The sequence below is a fragment of the Trachemys scripta genome, chromosome 21 (assembly GCF_013100865.1).
Source record: "Trachemys scripta elegans isolate TJP31775 chromosome 21, CAS_Tse_1.0, whole genome shotgun sequence".
Classification (NCBI taxonomy): Eukaryota; Metazoa; Chordata; order Testudines; family Emydidae; genus Trachemys; species Trachemys scripta.
The window spans coordinates 1,051,125-1,068,962 of NC_048318.1; the positions used below are offsets into that span (position 1 = coordinate 1,051,125).

The window sequence follows — 17,838 nt, forward strand, 5'->3', positions numbered from 1 at the left end:
TGTCCACACTTTCAACCTACTGTATCATTCACTTGAGTTACCCGTCTGATGTACGACTCCACTGAGAAGTGATGGGAGGGCAGGGGGCAGATCTGCTGCTGCTGTTTTCCTCTTACAGAGGAGGGTGATGGATCACCTGCCACATTTGCAAGCAATTGGGGGACATCATTGGTCTGAGGCTCTGATGGGAACTTGAGCACCAGAGGCAGTTTGAGAGTGGATATTGGGTCCCAACAATAGGCTTTGTTGGAGAGCCCACAGTGCTGGCCTCAGTCATATGCCCCTACTGCGTTACTTGGGACTGTGTCCTACAAGGGCTAGTGCCATGACACACCAGACACCCCATGAGGTCCTGACCTCCATGCCCAATGCTGCTAGCCTCTTGGGGGCTCAGTACATATGTGGCTAGTTACAGCAGCCAATGGATGAGCTGATGTTCTCTTTACGCCAACACTCCCCCCAGCAGCAGAGAGTTTAATAGACACCGAGTTCAAATCTTTGAAATGTTGTACTTTAGCCATACAAAATGAGGTATCAATTTGGTCTGTCACCCAGGCTTCTCTGCGGCCAGCAAGCAGGCTGAAAGTTTTCACGTGAAAAGTTTTCCCGCTGAAAAATACGCTTGCATCAAAACAGACATTTTTTTATAGGAGAACGTCCGTTCCAATGAAAAATTTCCATTTTCCCTACAGGAAATACCAAAATGTACATTTTCATTTAGACTCAGTCATATCATTTCAGCTGCTTGTTTAAAAAAAGACAACAAGATGGCAATTTATGCCAAAATGTCAATTCTCAACAAAACGCTTCATTAGGAAACTTCCTGTGGAAAAAGTTTTTGGACCCAAATATGTTCAACTTAACATGTGTGTTTGAAATGTCTGGGGGTGGGGGGATGCTGGTTTTGGGAGCCACTCTAGTAGCCTCTAACTCAGACTGTTAACCCCCTACATGCACCTCAAAGGCAGAGCAAGAAGCAGGTCAACTGGCCATCCACAGGACAGTTTTCATGTGTCTTGTCGGTCTGAGCTGTCATTGTTCTCTGCCATTTAACATCTCCCCACCCCTCTCACCTCCTCGAGACATTTCCCACTATATTCAGCAATGGACAAAGTGTCCATCAACTGATCCCTCCTGTCTGTGGGAATGAGCTTGGTCTTCCACAAGAGCGACCCCTATGCTCCACTCCAAGCCGCTATCATCCACAGCTCCTGCATTGTCCTCACTTCTCGCTAGCCTGATAAACACTGTCACCTCCAGCAAAGCCAAAGGGGCCTGCTCTTCTTTTAAACACTCTAATTGCCATCTGTCTGAAAGACTAGAGCGATGGTTCAGGATCAGGCAGGTACAAGGAGAAGGAGAGCTTTGTAGGGAAGCCTCACAGCACAGTTCTCACTTATAAACTTGAAATAAGCTCCTGTACATAATATCCGCTTGTGCCCACCAGTCTCTGCCTTCATTGGAAGCAAATTTAGTGTTAGAGTAGAGGAATGACCCACCTGATGGAAAAGATGGGAGAAATGCACAAGCAGCAGGTAATTAAAAAAATCAATCCCAATTAAGTCTTCATGGACTCCCATAAAGAGGACTCTGCTGGAGCGCTGGCTTGCAGTTGGAGCAAATAGTTTCTGGAACTCCTCTGCCAAACCCTCGTGGGATGATTGTTCCATTTGCTTTATGAGCTGCATCTAAACTGGCTGGACTAGGGCAACAAAGAGCCTGAATCAGTCTCCATGCACTGGAGAGCAGGACAGATGAAGAAGAGGTGGGAAGTAGCACAGCTGAGTTATAAAAGTGAGATGTAAATATCCCCATTTCCCAGGTTCAGCTCTCTGCCTCTCCAGATGGAAACAACAGCACAACTTAGAGGGGATCATTAACATGTAATGAGTGGGAGCCTAATCATACTCCACTAGGGAATGGTTAGGAGGCACAGAAATCCACATGTGGGACTGGAGTGCTGCAGGATTAACAAATCCTGCACTCAGAAGCCACACAGCTCTTCTATGTCTGACCTAATAGCCACAAAATGAGGCATCATTTAACCAACACTGGGCAGGGATGGCTGAGTCTGGGGACTGATCCTGCTTCAATTGAAGTCAATAAGGCAAGATCAGGCCCTTCAAGACCCTTAAAAGTAGATAGTGTTATTTTACAGTGGGCAAAGTACTTCAAAGAAGACAAAAGGAGATACAGTCCCTAACCCAAAGAGTTTGCAAAACAATGACTTATTTCAGACTAAGGAAACAACAAAGAAAGAATCCATGTAAAGTCTCCAGAAGCAAGGGGTTCTCATGCTGTAGCTGAACTGAAACACAGAATCATTGTTGCCTTAGAATTGTCTCAAACAGACAGGAAGACGCCTACATTTGGTTAGTCTATAAGGTGCCACAGGACTCTTTCTTGTTTTTTACATTTGAAAGCTGCAGAACACAGAGCACAGAATGATGAGACCTCTCCGTTACAGAGCTACGTACACCAGTGTGAGGAAGTTCTTGACTGTGAGTTTTTCCACATCCAAACCTTTCCTCAGACACACAGTCAAAGGGAGCTTAGGAGACTTTTACTCCACAGAGTCATGAATGGATTGCTGTTATCCATAAAGTTGCACTTTGTATCTGGGATAATTAGAATAGAGCTAATCTTCATTTACTGAGTAATTCAAATATAATCAAAATGAGATACTGATGGACTATTCCCCGTTATTCAGCTGTTCCAGACTCTCGCCTGTGGATGAGGATGACAGAAGGCAGGGAGCTTATCCCACTCTGAGAGACTCAGTGGTAGGTGGCCACTGACAATGACACATCCCCAAATTGGGAGACGCCTGGGGCCAAGAGCAGTTCCCCATGCTGTCCAGGTAGGCCCACTTTCCCCCGCCTCCTGTCTACTGCCATGCTGATGGTCCCAGCCAGCAGTCTCTCTTCTTGTGGATGTAGATGGGAACGCTCCTTCCATTCAACTGCAATTTGGTACCTTTGGTGTATGCTCTCTATCCACCTTGATGTACTAGCTGGTTTACTCATCAGGCCCTGGTCTTTTACAGTTCCTGCCATGGTTCAGATGGCCACACTGGTGCAGGCAGTGGGATGACAGCAATTCTGGATCACTATGTACAGGGAAGAGCAAGGTTTGCTCTAGATCAGTGGTTCTGAACTTATTTATCATTGTGGGCCACATATGCGGCCCAAATGTTACCTGGGCCGCAGGGGTCGGGTGGCAGGGCAGCGGCAGATCTGACCCCAGCCCTGGACCCCTGGAGCTCGTGGAGCTGGCCGGCTGCCTGCCCCGGACCCCAGACCACTCGCGGCTGGCCGGGAGCCCGGCCCCTGACCGCATGGCTACCCCGGATCCTGCAGGGCTGGCTGGCAGCCTCAATCAGGACCCCTGTCACACGGTGTAGGCTGGCAGCCCGGACCCCGCCATGCTGGGTGGCGGTGCAGCCCGGACCCCAACCCCGCCATGCTGGGTGGCAGGGCAGCCTGAACCCCACCGCGTTGGGCAGCCGGGAACCCAGACCCACCTCACGAGCCGGCCTTTAGCACACAGGTGAGCTGGGCTGCAGCTGTGTGCTAATTGGGCCACATGCAGCCCGCGGGTTGACAACCGCTGCTCTAGATGGAAAACACAGGGGAGACATTACATCAGGAGCCAAGTGGTAGGAACCATAGGCGCCGAGTTTCTAATCTGCTGGGTAGGGAGGTGTGTGTGTGCTCCATCAAGGCCCGGCCCCCACTCCACCCCTTCCCCCAATATACCATCCCTTCCCTACTTCTTCCCACACCTGCCCTGCCCCTTCTCCTCCTCTTCCCATCCCCGCATCGCCTCTTCCCTGTCCAGTTCCACCCCCTCCCCCAAGCGTGCTGCACCCTTGCTCCTCTCCACCAGTGCCTCCTGACACTGTGAAACAGCTGATCCACGGCAGGCTGTAGGCACTGGGAGGGAGGGGGTGGCACTGATCGGTGGGGCCCACCAGCGGGCAGGAGGTGCTGCGGGGAGGGGGAGGTTCTGATAGGGGGCTGCCAGTGGGAGGGCTGCCACTATTTTTTCCCGTGGGCTCCCTGCCTGCTCCAGCACCCAAGGAGTCGGCACCTATGGTAGGAACACAGATCCCATGTTGTTCCAACAGGTGGCTGCGTCTTCCAAAGCCACATTCAGCGCAACTGCAAGGCGAGCTAGAAATCGGGGGCAGTGATTGGCTCCCACAAAAAATAATGTTCTTTAAAAAAAATATTTAAATTGCAAAGAGCCCCACTACTCTGAGATATGATCGAAAGGACCCATCTCACAGCACATATTCACCCCATCAGTATACTCATTCCTCAGTCATAAAAGGCAAATCTTGTTGTGGCACTCGGTACCTCAAAGCAGCACCCTGGAACCCCCATATTCCCCCTCATCATATAATGATGATATATTTCATACAAAGCATGCCATGTAAGGTATCATATGAAAAGTCATGATCTGCTGAAACCCATTGTTCTGTCCAAATATGTATATTGGCAGTGTGTATGGAGTTATGAGATTTTGCTCTATGAGGTTACTGAAATGTGTTGCAGTTTGGAGAATCTTCACTGCTAGTTCTCCAGTGACAATGAAGGAGGTAACCCACTCCCAGAAGGGTGTTAAATGACCATGAATCCGTAGGGGTGTTATAATCAAAAGATTTGCAATGCTGTAAGAGGACTGCACAAGCATCACACCGTGGGGGATGCTCAACTCTGTGACTCAGCAAAGCCCACCAGGACATGTCTGGGCTAGTGTTTTCCAGGCACAAGGACTGAGGGTATAAAATAAGGGACAGTGGCATCATGCGTTGGCCTTTCTCCTCCCCCACCTACGCTGGAAACAACAAGAACGCTGGGAAGACAAAGACTTTGGCAATGAGTTCCATGAGCTAATTGTGGATTATGTGAAAAATATTTCCTTTTATTAGTTTTAAATAAAGCTTGGACAGTTTTGGTGGGAGATAGTGTTTGTTGTTTCTCTGGTACCTTCCAAAATGTAAAACAGCATTACCAAAGCTAACATTTTTCAATACAGCATTTGTATTAATCTTCTTTCTATTAAGGGTGCTGCAGCTCTCAACTATGACCCAAGAAAAGACAAAGATGTCTCAACTACCACACACGCCATTTAGGAGTTGATTGTTTAAAATCACCAACCAGTGGCACACTCGGAGAATCTGTATTATAATACTGGCAATGACCCACCATGCAATGGGCAGGTGGCCACATTCTGCACAAGCATCAGTTTCTGAGTAGTGCTGTCATGCAGCCCCATGTACAGCCCATTGCAGTAAGCTAGTTTCAATGTGACAAAGGCCTAGAGGAAGGCAGGGAGTTCCCCAAACCTGCAAGAAAAGGTCACTTTTCCAGCCAGATGCAACCCCCCACACACACTTTTTGGAAACAGCAGCTATTTAATCTCAAAAGGGAAGTCCAGGGCCTAACAAAATCTTAGCTTGTAGGCCCTGGTCACTAGTGAGAGACACCCCCCCCCACTCTCCACGTGCGTGCAGATAGAACGCTGGCCAACTCTTCCATTTGTTTCCTTCAATCTTGCCTGCGCTGGGCTTCAAACATCTCATACCCGTTCACACCCCTGGTTCAGGCACACATTGGGTTATCTATTCCCTGCAACCAGGTCTGAAATGATGGAGATTCAGAGCCAGGTGTCATCAAATGCAGAGTACACCACAGATCAGATTTCCTCACTGACTCTCCTAATGGTCTCATATCCATGTTGAACAGGAGTGTGGCCAAAACTGAACCCCTGCAGTAAACCTCATGAGAAAGCCCTTGGGGCATAAGAAGAAATTGCTTTGGGATTTGCCAGCTAGGAACAAATGGAATCTTTCAAGACCAACTCCATCCACTGCTATTAGTGACAGCAGACAACCCAATAAAATCTCATGGCCAACGGTGTAAAAGGCAAATGACAGATCTAATAAAAGGAGCTCGGACACTCTCTCCTCATCCTTTGTTAGCAGAAGGTCATCCACCAATCCAGTTTGAACCCCGTGCCTAGGACTAAAACCAGACTGAGCTGGGTCCAGGAAATCAGATCATTCCAGAAATTGCTAGAGTTGACCCCTACCATCCTGTCAATGACGTTTTCTAAAAATGGGAGTGTCTGTCCAGATTGATAGCTAGTGAGCTCATCAGCATCAAGCAATGGTTTCTCTAGCTAAGGCTGCACAAGTTTCCCGAATTACTGGGCTGCCTGCCCAGGGGCTGGGAGCCAGGCAGGACATGGATCCAAATCACAGACTTCAGCCTAGGCACCCCTACCACTTGCAGAAGCTCAGTGAGTGAGACTGGCCAAAGCTCAAGCAGAGAAGAACTAGGTCATGACTCTATCTGCCCAGAAGCAGCCACCTGAATCCAGATATGAAAAACCTTCTCTGCAACATAAATTCTTCACAAGGAAACTCAGCTCTGTAACCGCTAGGAGGCAGCATGAATTCACCACCCTGCCACTGGCTCTAAACATATCTGCTGCGCCTCGTTTAGTGGATGCTCTGGTTGTACCTCCCAGACCCTGCACATACACCTTCAAAAACTCTGTGCCGCAATCAGTGGGTTTCAGTTCAAGACCCACGCACCGGTGCCCTCTTGCTTCAGCTACAACAGGCTACTTGCAACCTATGCTGCACTGTGCGGGCAACGCTGGCAGGGAGGGCATTCAGGTGCCACCAGTGCAGTACAGTCCCCCCCAAACTCCAGCACAATGCTGTGTGGCTGAACAAAACCTTCCTCAGACCCATCTGGAATCCTGGAGGCTCTATCTAGGGTATCCTGGGAGCTGCCTGCAGCATGGGAGCATCCCCACTCAAAGCACAGGAGATGGTGGCCTGTCCCAGATAAGGGGAATGTTGTCACTACCCACATTCTTACCCTGCTCCCTGTGGTTACTCCAGGTGTGTGCTTTGATTTTCTCACTTGAATCTCAGTAGAGGGGCTAAGGAAACAGTCTATTTATTCTACATGTATGCAATGATGACAAATTGCTTCACGCTGTAACACGACAGTCTGCTGATCCGCCATCATTCACCCCCATCCTTGTATCAAAGCACGTAGGGACAGCACCACGGCAGGTGAGCTCCTGCGTCTTCGGGAAGCTGCCAGACAGATTCAGCAGCAAGATTCAGCAGGTGGATCAGCAATAAATACCAGCCGCACAGGCCATCTGTCTTCTCCTTCAGGTCCTCAAAGTCCTCCCAGAACAATGTGTCCACCCAGCATACCATTGAAACTGCTCTAAACCCTGAACCCCGGACTGGGCAGTCACCTCAGCCCTGCAGTGACTGGAGTGTGGAGGTTACCACACCAAACAGCTCCCCTTCTGTCTCTGGTGTTTTCTGCAGGCCCCCAGCCTTCAGTCCCTCCTCTGAACACCCGTTCAACGAGACGGAGGAAGCCAAGCTAGAGTATAATCTCCTGATGACCAGTGGTCACGCTCTCACTATACCGCCTCATTTCAACTTTTGAGCTCAATTTTTGGCTTTAGGGGATTTTTGAAGCTCTCAGGACTGACTCCAAAATCTCAGACACTTCAAGGATACCTCACCCATGGGGGCCCATTCTTCACAGCCAAGTAGATTGGAGAAAGGACTTACTACCTGCCATTGTAGACAGGCATGGCTGTCACACAGACCTGCCCAGGCACCAGAAAGTGAACTGCCTGACTGGCCATTCCCTTCCAGGTGCATGGTGAGCTGGGGCTCCAGACTCAGGCACACTCGTGTGAGCAGAATGAGAAGTGGGTGGAAGGCTCACTAGTGCAAGCACCTTGTTTCTGAACAGTGCAGAGGAAAGGGTCACATTTTGTCCGTTAACTCAGGGCCCTGCAGGAGCTTCCTTACTCCCTGCAGCAGAGGAGCCAACTTTCTAATGTGCTGGGGGGTGCTCAACCCCTGGCTCTGCCCCCCCTCCACCCCTTCCCACCTCCACTCCACCCCCCCTCCACCCCTTCCCACCTCCACTCCACCCCTTCCCACCCCACTCCACCCCTTCCCATCCCCTGAGCGCACCGTGCCCTTGCTCTCCCCCCCAGTGCCACCTGGATGCCAGGGAACAGCTGATCACAGCAGACGGGAGGAACTGGGAGAAGGAGGTGCTGATCAGCAGGGATGTTGGTGGGTTCTCAGCACCCACCATTCTTTTCCTGGGGGTGCTCCAGCCCCAGAGCACCCATGGAGTCGGCACCTATGCCCTATAGTGCCTGGCTGGGTGAGAGGGGAGCCTTGCCCCCAACCTCTCCACAGGGCTCCTAGCAGCCATGACCAGGCAGGCTTGTTTTCCAGCTGCACCTAACCAGAAGATTGTGAATGTGTCTTTCATAGTCTCATAGAATACCAGAGTTAGAAGGGACCTCAGGAGGTCATCTAGTCCAACCCCCTGCTCAAAGCAGGACCAATTCCCAGACAGATTTTTGTCCCAGATCCCTAAATGGCTCCCTCAAGGATTGAACTCACAACCCTGGGTTTAGCAGGCCAATGCTCAAACCACTGAGCTATCCCTCCCCCCTCTACAGGAGCTTTGTTAGTTGATCTGCCTTTGTCCCCTCGTGGTTGGGCCCTGCAATGTGTTCTTGATGGCGCTACACCTTAAGCCTAGCTGAAACTCAAGCTGATGCCGAATGTGCAGGCTGCTTGTAATATGGTGCCTCACGATGGCAGCACAATGCCAGCACTCCATGAGCAGTCTGCCTGTGGCTTTCTGGGTGGAGCTCCAGGTGTTGTCTTTGACCTACAAACCCCTAATCAGCTTGGTACCTGCCTTCATGAAAGACCATCTGTCCCTGTGCCACACGGCCGTGGCTGCAGTCAGATGCCCCTCAGTTCAGAAGGGGGGGGCTGCTTTCCTGTGGAATGCTTCTCCCATACCCAGAGCTGGCTGACCTGGGTGCATCACTATACTCATGGGACTAAGTGGCCACTGGGGGAGTGCAAAGGCAGCGGAGGGAGGGATCTTTCTTAGGGGAAAGCTGCAATGGGGGGCGTGGACATATGGCTGGGGACAGCTGAGATGTTGCGGGGGAGGGCAGGCAGTTATGCTACAGCTTTAGACAATGCATATTTGTAGCTCCTATTACTGGGTTTTTAAGTGTCCCTCCAGGGTGCCCAGAGCTTTGGTGCTGGGCTTCCGCTACATTGAAATCGAAATAAATCATGGCCAGGTTGTGGCACACCTGCTGCTCCTGTGCAGGAGAGTAAGGGAGGGCAAGACAACTCTTTACTCCGCAGCACCAGCTACCCGCATCGTGGGGGAGGAGAACAGCCTACACAGTGGCACTATTCCCTGTCTCTCCCTGCTTCCCTGTGTCACGAGCAAACCAGCTGCCCCAGACCCAGGGCCTTCACAAACCACCTTCCCTGGAGCAGCGGGAGCCAGGCAGCCGACGGTGACTCTCCAAGCTGTGCTCCTGGGGTGCTGTGACAACACGCTGCCCCGCCTTGGGGCTTGTGGCAAAGCCAGAATTCAGTCCTAGTGGTGTAAATTACAGAGAATTTGCCAACACTCCAGTTTGAACATAATCCCCACAAGTCACTTGTTTTTCAAAATCAGACAAACAACCTCCCCCTGAAAGGAGAAATAAATCAGCGGTGAAGAAAGACACATAAAACAAGTGCCCCGTCAGATCAGTTGTTGCTAAGCAATATATTCCCAGTCTCCAAGAAAGAGAGAGGTCACTGCTCAGCAATAAACTAAGCCTAGAGGACACAAACTCTTGGGCAATGTAGAGAGACACTTTATAACGGAGAAACATTTTATAACCAAGCGACTCCTTCCTCTTCTGTCTGATGGGCTAATGAAGATGAATGTGTAGGATGCGATGTTGGCACCCAGCTACGGTCTCAGGTCACCCCAACATCTATAGAGCCTCTTGGAGAACATCCATCGTAATTCCCAGCCTCCCCATGGGAAAGATGCAGAAAGCTCCTGAAGCCAAAGTGATGATCACATCAACAAACTGTATTATAGAACAAACATACAGCATGAGCGGGATCCCTGGAAGGCCGGGCTTTCTTCATGACCAGAACTAACACATGAGAGTTCACCATAACTGGGGTGCACTATAATTACTCCGCTGCATCATCCTCCAGCATTCATGAACTGAAGGCACTGTTTGTGCAAGACCTCCCTCCCCCATCCACATGTAATGGGGAGAGAGATTAGCAGCCAATGCCCAGTTTGAACATAATCTCCACAATTCCCTTATTTCTCAAAATCAGACGAACAACCCCCCTTACTCTCCTCCCCTTCTCTAAAACCTTGCAGAAGACTCCTGTGGCTTCAATGATCCACACAGATCCTTCCTTCACTAGCCCTGCAGATCCACACAGATCCTTCCTCCACTAGCCCTCTCACCAGCAACCACGCACCGCACCATAACAACTCTAACTCAGGAACCAACCCATGCAACAAACCTCGATGCCAACTCTGCCCACATATCTACACCAGCAACACCATCACAGGACCTAACCAGATCAGCTACAACATCACCGGCTCATTCACCTGCACGTCCACCAATGTTACATATGCCATCATATGCCAGCAATGCCCCTCTGCTATGTACATTGGCCAAACTGGACAGTCACTACGCAAGAGGATAAATGGACACAAGTCAGATATCAGGAATGGCAATATACAAAAACCTGTAGGAGAACACTTCAACCTCCCTGGCCACACAATAGCAGATGTTAAGGTAGCCATCTTACAGCAAAAAAACTTCAGGACCAGACTCCAAAGAGAAACTGCTGAGCTCCAGTTCATTTGCAAATTTGACACCATCAGATCAGGATTAAACAAAGACTGTGAATGGCTTTCCAACTACAGAAGCAGTTTCTCCTCCCTTGGTGTTCACACCTCAACTGCTAGCAGAGCACCTCACCCTCCCTGATTGAACTAACCTCGTTTTCTCCATACTGATTTATACCTGCCTCTGGAGATTTCCATTACTTGCATCTGAAGAAGTGAGGTTCTTACCCACGAAATCTTATGTTCCCAATACTTCTGTTAGTCTTAAAGGTGCCACAGGACCCTCTGTTGCTTTTTACAGATTCAGACTAACACGGCTACCCCTCTGATACTAGCCCTGCAGAGACTCTCCCAGAAAGATAACAGCCTCAGGCCACTCTCCACACTTAACTGGATTCCAAAGGTAGCATCTGGCTCTGGAAACCCCATCAATGGAGAGCAGAGAAGGGAGAGTTAGACATAGAGCTAGCCTGGAAGCATGGGGTCTCTAAATGGCTGGGCCTGGTCTCAAGCTAACCCCCAGGGAACCCAAACTAGAGCAAGCACCAGCAAACATGCTCTAGGGAACCATCTCACAGTGACTCCTGGAGCTTGTTCCTGCACCAATATCTACTATCAAGAAGTAACCCTAAAAGTTCTTGGCTATTATGGCTAGTCTGCGCCTTCGGAGGCCCCCAAATAACTGAGGTACTTTACTGCAGAGACGCTGCCATAAACAGCAATGGGTGTCTTTTGCTTAGATCATGCAATGGAATACTATAGGACAAAGACAGCCACCTGCTTGGTCTTGTATACAGCTGTTCATTTAGAACAAGCACAAGTACAAGGTCTGGAAGACTACATCCAGGAGCGAGCTCTATAGCGCAGAGGATAAGCCATGACTCCTCATCTTAGTTACACATTCCCAGTGCCTGGTGTTCTCGCCCACTCTGACAAGTGAGTGAGCAAAGCAACAACCAGGATTGCCATCGCTAATTGACATGAGCCAGGCACATACACAAAGGACCTGGGACGGGGAAAACCCTACAAATTATTCCAAAGAGTCAGGCCCCAAGGAATTCTGTTTTAAGCTTACAAGTCCAGTCAATCATAATACTGTGCCAGACATTGTCATTACCAGCCACCAGAGTCAGAGAAAAGAGAGGCCTTGAATGAAGCACTGAGATTGTATCAAAGACCTAGAGGTGAATTATGACAGCCCAAGAGATGGGAGCAGAAATGAAGAATCAAGCAATCACCTGTACCAATCCACATAATACCCTAGAAGTCACCACCAGGATATTTTAACACTTCAGCAAAGAAGAGTTGCACATCGAGATGGCCAGCTACAGAGGAGGACACAAAGGTCTAAGAATACAAGAATGTACATGGGGATGGAGGAACATTTCAGAAACGTAATCCTTCCATTGGCTGCTGTTCTAGAACTACCAAAGAATAACATGGCAGCAGCTCATCTCTGAGTCCTTCACACAATCCTGACCTTTTCCAGGGCGTTTGTGCATATCACACCATTAGTAGTATGACTGATTTTAGGTAGATGTGCAGAAGTTTCCGTTTCTTATTTTTCTGTTGAGCGGGATACTCAAGAAATCATGCATATGTACCACCCGGACAAATGGACAGACAGATGTGACTGCCAAAATGAGGTGCCCTGCAAGTTACAGTCTTCACTCACTAACTCCGTCAGCACTGAAATCAGCAAGCCATAAGGTGGCAGGGCTCAGTATGCTTCTTGCTCAGCCATCTGCATGATGTTATATGATATCAGGCTGGCCATTCTTATGATTTATTCAAATGCTCATTACAGTCAATCTATTTTTACACAGAGGTGATGATATTCGCTGATAACGGTTAATCATTTATAATTCCATGGACTAGTTAGATGCCAATGGACTATTAAAGGGAATTCTACCAGGCCCCTTCAGAGATGCAGCAAATTGCCAAAAACTGAGTTTCGAATATACCTTGGGAGGGCTTAAAACTCCACATAAGGAAGTCAATCTTGGCTGACGCCCACCGAACAAACTCAGCCATCTACACTCATCCCATCATGGGAGAGAACGAGCACTCAGCTAGCCCTCGCGGCAGGAGAGACAAGGGCTACGGGAAATCTGCCTCTTTGCCAGGGCCGGCTCCAGCATTTCTGCAGCCCCAAGCAAAAAAAAAAAAAAAAAAGCCGCGATCGCAATCGGCGGCGGCAATTGGGGGAAAAAAAAAAAAGCCCCGATCAGCGGCTGCAGGTGCCGCCCCTCTCCCTTGGCCGCCCCAAGCACCTGCTTGTTAACCTGGCCTGGTAGCCGGCCCTGCTCTTTGCTGTTTTACCAACCTCTTCTCCTCTCCATCAGTCACCCATCTCTACTGCACCAAGCCACGCTGGGTGAGGTCCCCATGCCAAGGAGTGCCACACAGATGGGTGGGCTTTTATAAGACCGTTTCTTGTGATTCTGACCTGTGGCTGGCAGGGGTGTTTGCCTGCGAGCAGGTGTGGCCAGGAGATGTAACTTCTTCTGTAACCACAGGGGCGGTTGTATATAAACCGTGCAACAAGCAGCCAAGTAAATTATCCACAGGAGGTGGCCTAGTCCCTTCACATACACACAAATGTCGGAACAGGGCAGGCCAGAACCTCTGTTCAGTGAAAATGGCAGGGCTTGGCCCTTCACCTCCACACAGAGAGGAAATCTTTCTGCTACATGTGTCAGGTTCAGACTAGTCAAACTTGTGCCAACCATGTACTGCAGTAGAGTAATTACACACATAGTATATGAAGTCTACCTTAAAGCACAATCAATAAAGACTAATTAAATAGAATGTCATATTACAGGGCTCCTTTGTCACATTCAGACTAATCTAATTAGAATTTCACTGTATTTTAAATCCTGACTAGTTCATTGTTAGATGTTTCATTACACAGTGCGGTGCAGCCAAATATCAAATTTCTGGCTTGATCTTTAACCCATAACCTCAATGAAAGACAGGAGAAAATGCCAATCAAAGTTACTTACAGTTCGGGGACTCTTTCAGTGGATCAGTGTGAAGGACAGAGGAGCCTCAGGATCCGACCCCAGACGGTACCTGCTGATATTTTAAAAACGGTTTTTATTAGAGAGGAAATTACTAGAATGAGAGCAGACGTCAGAGCAAAAATGAACACCCTGGGATGGGTCTGTGAGGTGGGATAAACTCAACATGGAGCTCAGTTCCTAGGCTCAAAGTATGCACGTGTTGTCCTGTACATCAGCTGACCAGGACGCAAGGGCTACAGGGAGCAAACTGCCACATACATCCCAACCACCCCTCCTGCAGGGAGCAAGCTGCGCCCCCAACACACTCTTCTGGGTAGCGCTATAATTGTGCCCTTAAAGTAGAAATGGGTGAAAGTAAGAATTTCTGAATTAAATGAGGGCAATGTTGCTGTCCTGACAATTTCTGTGCATTTTGGAGGCTAAAAACACCCGGTGTTAAAAGAATATTATTCAAGTTGCAAAATCAAAAACTCAAAAGTTAGGAAATGCAAGAAGTAAGGTTGCCCAGACAACGCTAATTTGCCCCCTCATGTGTATGCGTTAATTATGTTAGTTACGTGATCACATACTAGTTCTTCCACATGACTTCTCATTTAGTGCACAGGCCTATTTGGTCCCCATGTACATGATGGATCCTTGAAAGGAATCAATCTAGTAAACTAGAAAGGGTCTCCCCCTCTTCAGACAGGAATGACCAGGAAAAACCACAGGGATCAACAGATTCCAGAGGACAACAAATGAAAGAACAGAACAGGAGTGAGGTCATAAGTTTACAATCAGGATTCTAGAAGGAGACACCACGCAGGGAATCCCAGACATCCCCTGCTCCTTAGTTTGTGCAACTCCATAAAGAACACATTGCTGGGTCTAATTTGGAGATGCCAAAGGCCTGGATCATTGGAGCGAGGCCCTCACACCTTTCCTGACAAGGGCAAATGAAAGACACTGCTGGTCACCACTGCTACCTGAGCAACTAGGAACAACTGATTCCAATATTGCTCCCGCAATTGCAACCCCCTTAAAACAAGTGATGGGCAACACCTCAGTTGAGGAGATTCCCCTAATCTCCACCATTTCTTACACTTTCTTCCCCCAATCATCACGCATTCTCTTGGTCTTCACTGGCTCAAACCTCAGCCATGTAGCCCTCCTACAAGCCCCAGATGCTCAACTACCTGGTTAGGTCAGAGAGAAGAGACACAGTGCTGAGTGTCACCAGCATGTTTCGCTCTTCCTCCAAGGCCAGCTGGTGGGAATCCTGGAGTACGAGGCTACACACAGGGAAACCATTCCCAACAACATTCTTCTAAAACTCTTCAAACCCTTCCAGAGTAGCTGTTGGTAATGCAAGGTGTGCTCTGCAAAGAATTCTGCCGGGGCTGGGAGGGACAAAGGTTTCCTTGGGGTATTTGTAATGCTTTGAAAATAGGAAACACTATCCAACTGAATTTATCTGCTACGTAGGCACCTTGATGCACAATTCAAGATGAAGAGAGGCTACGAAGCACAGAGGTAGTTCATCAGCTAATCATCCTCAGAAATTAGCCACAGAAATGTAAGTATCTTCTTGATGGAGGAAGCCTGTACACGTGTAGGGTTGCCAGGGACTTTCTAATTGCACAAAACTAAACACCCTTGCCCTGCCCCTGCCCCACCCCTTCCTTGAGGTCACGCCCTTTCTCTGAGGCCCTGCCTCCAGTCACTCCAGCCCCCTCCCTCTGGCACTCACTCTCCCCCACCCTCACTCACTTTGACCGGGCTGGGGCAGGGGGTTGGGGTGCAGAAAGGGAGGGGACTCAGGACTGGGGTACGGGGTTGGTGTGCAAAAGGGAGTGCGGGAGCAGGCTCTGTGAGGGTGTTTGGGTGCTGGAGGGGGTTCCGACCTGGGGCAGGAGGTTGGGGTGTGGGTGTGGGTTCCGGGGTTTGGAGGGAGTTAGGTGCGGGAGGGGACTCCCACCTGGGGCAGGAGGTTGGGGTGTGGGTGGGGGGTCTTGGAGGGAGTTAGTATGTGGGAGGGAGTTTCGATCTGGGGCAAGAGGTTGGGGTGTGGGTGGCGGGTCTGGGAGGGAGTTAGGGTGTGGGAGGGGGTTCTGATCTGGGGCAGGAGGTTTGGGGTGTGGGCTCCAGCTGGGCGGCGCTTACATCAGGCGGCTCCTGGTTGGTGGTGCAGTGGGGCTAAGGCAGCCTCTCTGCGTGCCCTGGTGCTACGCAGCTCTCGGAAGCAGCCGGCATGTCCGGTCCCTAGGTGGAGACACGGCCAAGTGGCTCTGCTCAGTGCACGCTGCCCATGTTCACAGGCGCCGCCCCCACAGATCCCATTGGCTGGGTTCTCACACAATGGGAGCTGCGGAGCCAGCGCTGGGGGCAGCATGCAGAGCTTCCCTGATCGCCCTTGCGCCTAAGGGCCAGACATGCCAGGCGCTTCTGGGGAGCTGCTTGGAGCCAGGGCAGGCAGGGAGCCTGCCTTAGCCCTGCTGCACCGCCAACCAGACTTTTAACAGCTGGTCAAAAACCGGACACCTGGCAACTCTATACACATGGCACAAGAGACACCAAACAGAAGAGACACATGGCTCCTCTCCCTTTAACCTCTGAGCATTGGAAGGATTAATGAGGAAGAAATGAGGGAAGAATATTCTTTTGTAGTTTATTTCTTCCTGTTGTCCCAAACTCCCTTTGGAAGCTACACTTACGGTAGATCGGCACTGCTGTGATTGATGCAGCCGTGTCAATTTAGGGGGCCGCTAAATCGATCGCAGAGTGCTCTCCCGGCGACTCCAGTATTCCACCTCCCCGAGAAGAGTAAGGGAAGTCAGCGAGAGAGCGTCTCCCGTCGACCCAGCATGGTAGGTCGACCTAAGTTACGCTGACATTATTCACGTAACTGGAGCAGCGTAACTTAGGTCGACTTATCGTGGTAGTGTAGACCAGCCTCTGTGCCAACTGGCTGCAACTATGTCAACCTCCCAAATGCTAAGTGGAGCCTCCTCTTTGCTGTTCGTGCTGCACATGAGAGATGACAGCTCCTTAACATTGCTGCCAAATCACATTGCACAAATTCAGGGAGCTTCAGAACCACGTGAGGGAAGAATGTCCTTGGGTCAGGAAGAACAAGTCAATGAAGGTCTTTGCCCTTTTCTCTTTACAGGAGCACAGGCCTGTGGAGCTGTGCAACTCCCCAGGACTGACACAGCAGACTGCGTCACATTCTCCTTTGTAGGAACACGTCGCTGGCTATTTCACGGACAGGACAGAGCCCACTACCACCTCCACCAGCTGCTACCGTTACCTGAGTAGCAGCAGCTGAGGTCTCCAGAGGGCAGCTGCTTCCAGAGTCAGACAGCAGAGCTTTATGCAAAGGGAACCCAGAAGGGGCCTTTCTTCTTACTCAGCTTTGCAAAAAATAATAAATAAAAATATGCCCTCACTGAGCCTAGCAACGTTCCAGAATAGAGACAGGGAGCTGACTCACATCCCTCTTTGGAGAGAGCCCACCTTTTATTCCCGGTGTTTCCCTTTGGAAACACAGAGAACTTTGCTAGTTTTCCCTTAGTGCAGCTTCATTGGCTAAATCGCAGGACTCCTGATTTGCTCCAGCATCTGTGATAGGAGATTCAGGTTCAGTTTCAAATGCCAGAACACAACAGGAATAGAATAGCTCTTTAAACACAGAATGTAGTGTAACAAAGGGCCCTGCGGATTCCTTACTTACCCTCTCTGTGGCTAGGAGAAAGACACATGAAGGAGCACATAAGCCACATCTTTCCATCTCTTTGCAGGTTGTGCAAAATTATAACATTTCAATCAACTCTACGTTCTAGCTGCAAATAGAGAGGCTTTCAGACAAAGGTAAATAACATGCAAGGCACAATGTGCTATTTCAGAGTCCCATAACATAGGCGAATTGGCCCGTGTGAGGCTGTTCACATCAGCTCTAGACAAAGAAGCTGAATGAGGTCTCAGAAATAGAGATATATGGAGAGAGGGAATGTGGCCAAACTTTACTCTTTGTCCCCAGTTTAATAAGCTGTTAGTGAAATAACCAG

General features: G+C 49.6%; 1 protein-coding gene across 6 annotated transcripts in view; it reads right to left on the reverse strand.

Annotated features, from left to right (window-relative positions):
• The window catches only part of PKNOX2 (PBX/knotted 1 homeobox 2), a 645,653-nt gene that overhangs the window by 546,357 nt on the left and 81,458 nt on the right, over positions 1 to 17,838 (reverse strand). For 5 of the 6 annotated variants that reach the window (XM_034754698.1, XM_034754693.1, XM_034754697.1 and 2 more), the window contains exon 2: positions 13,772 to 13,844. The gene's annotated coding sequence lies outside the window, so the exon portion shown is untranslated. The remainder of the gene's footprint in view (positions 1 to 13,771; positions 13,845 to 17,838) is intronic. The other variant, XM_034754696.1, reaches the window with a different exon arrangement.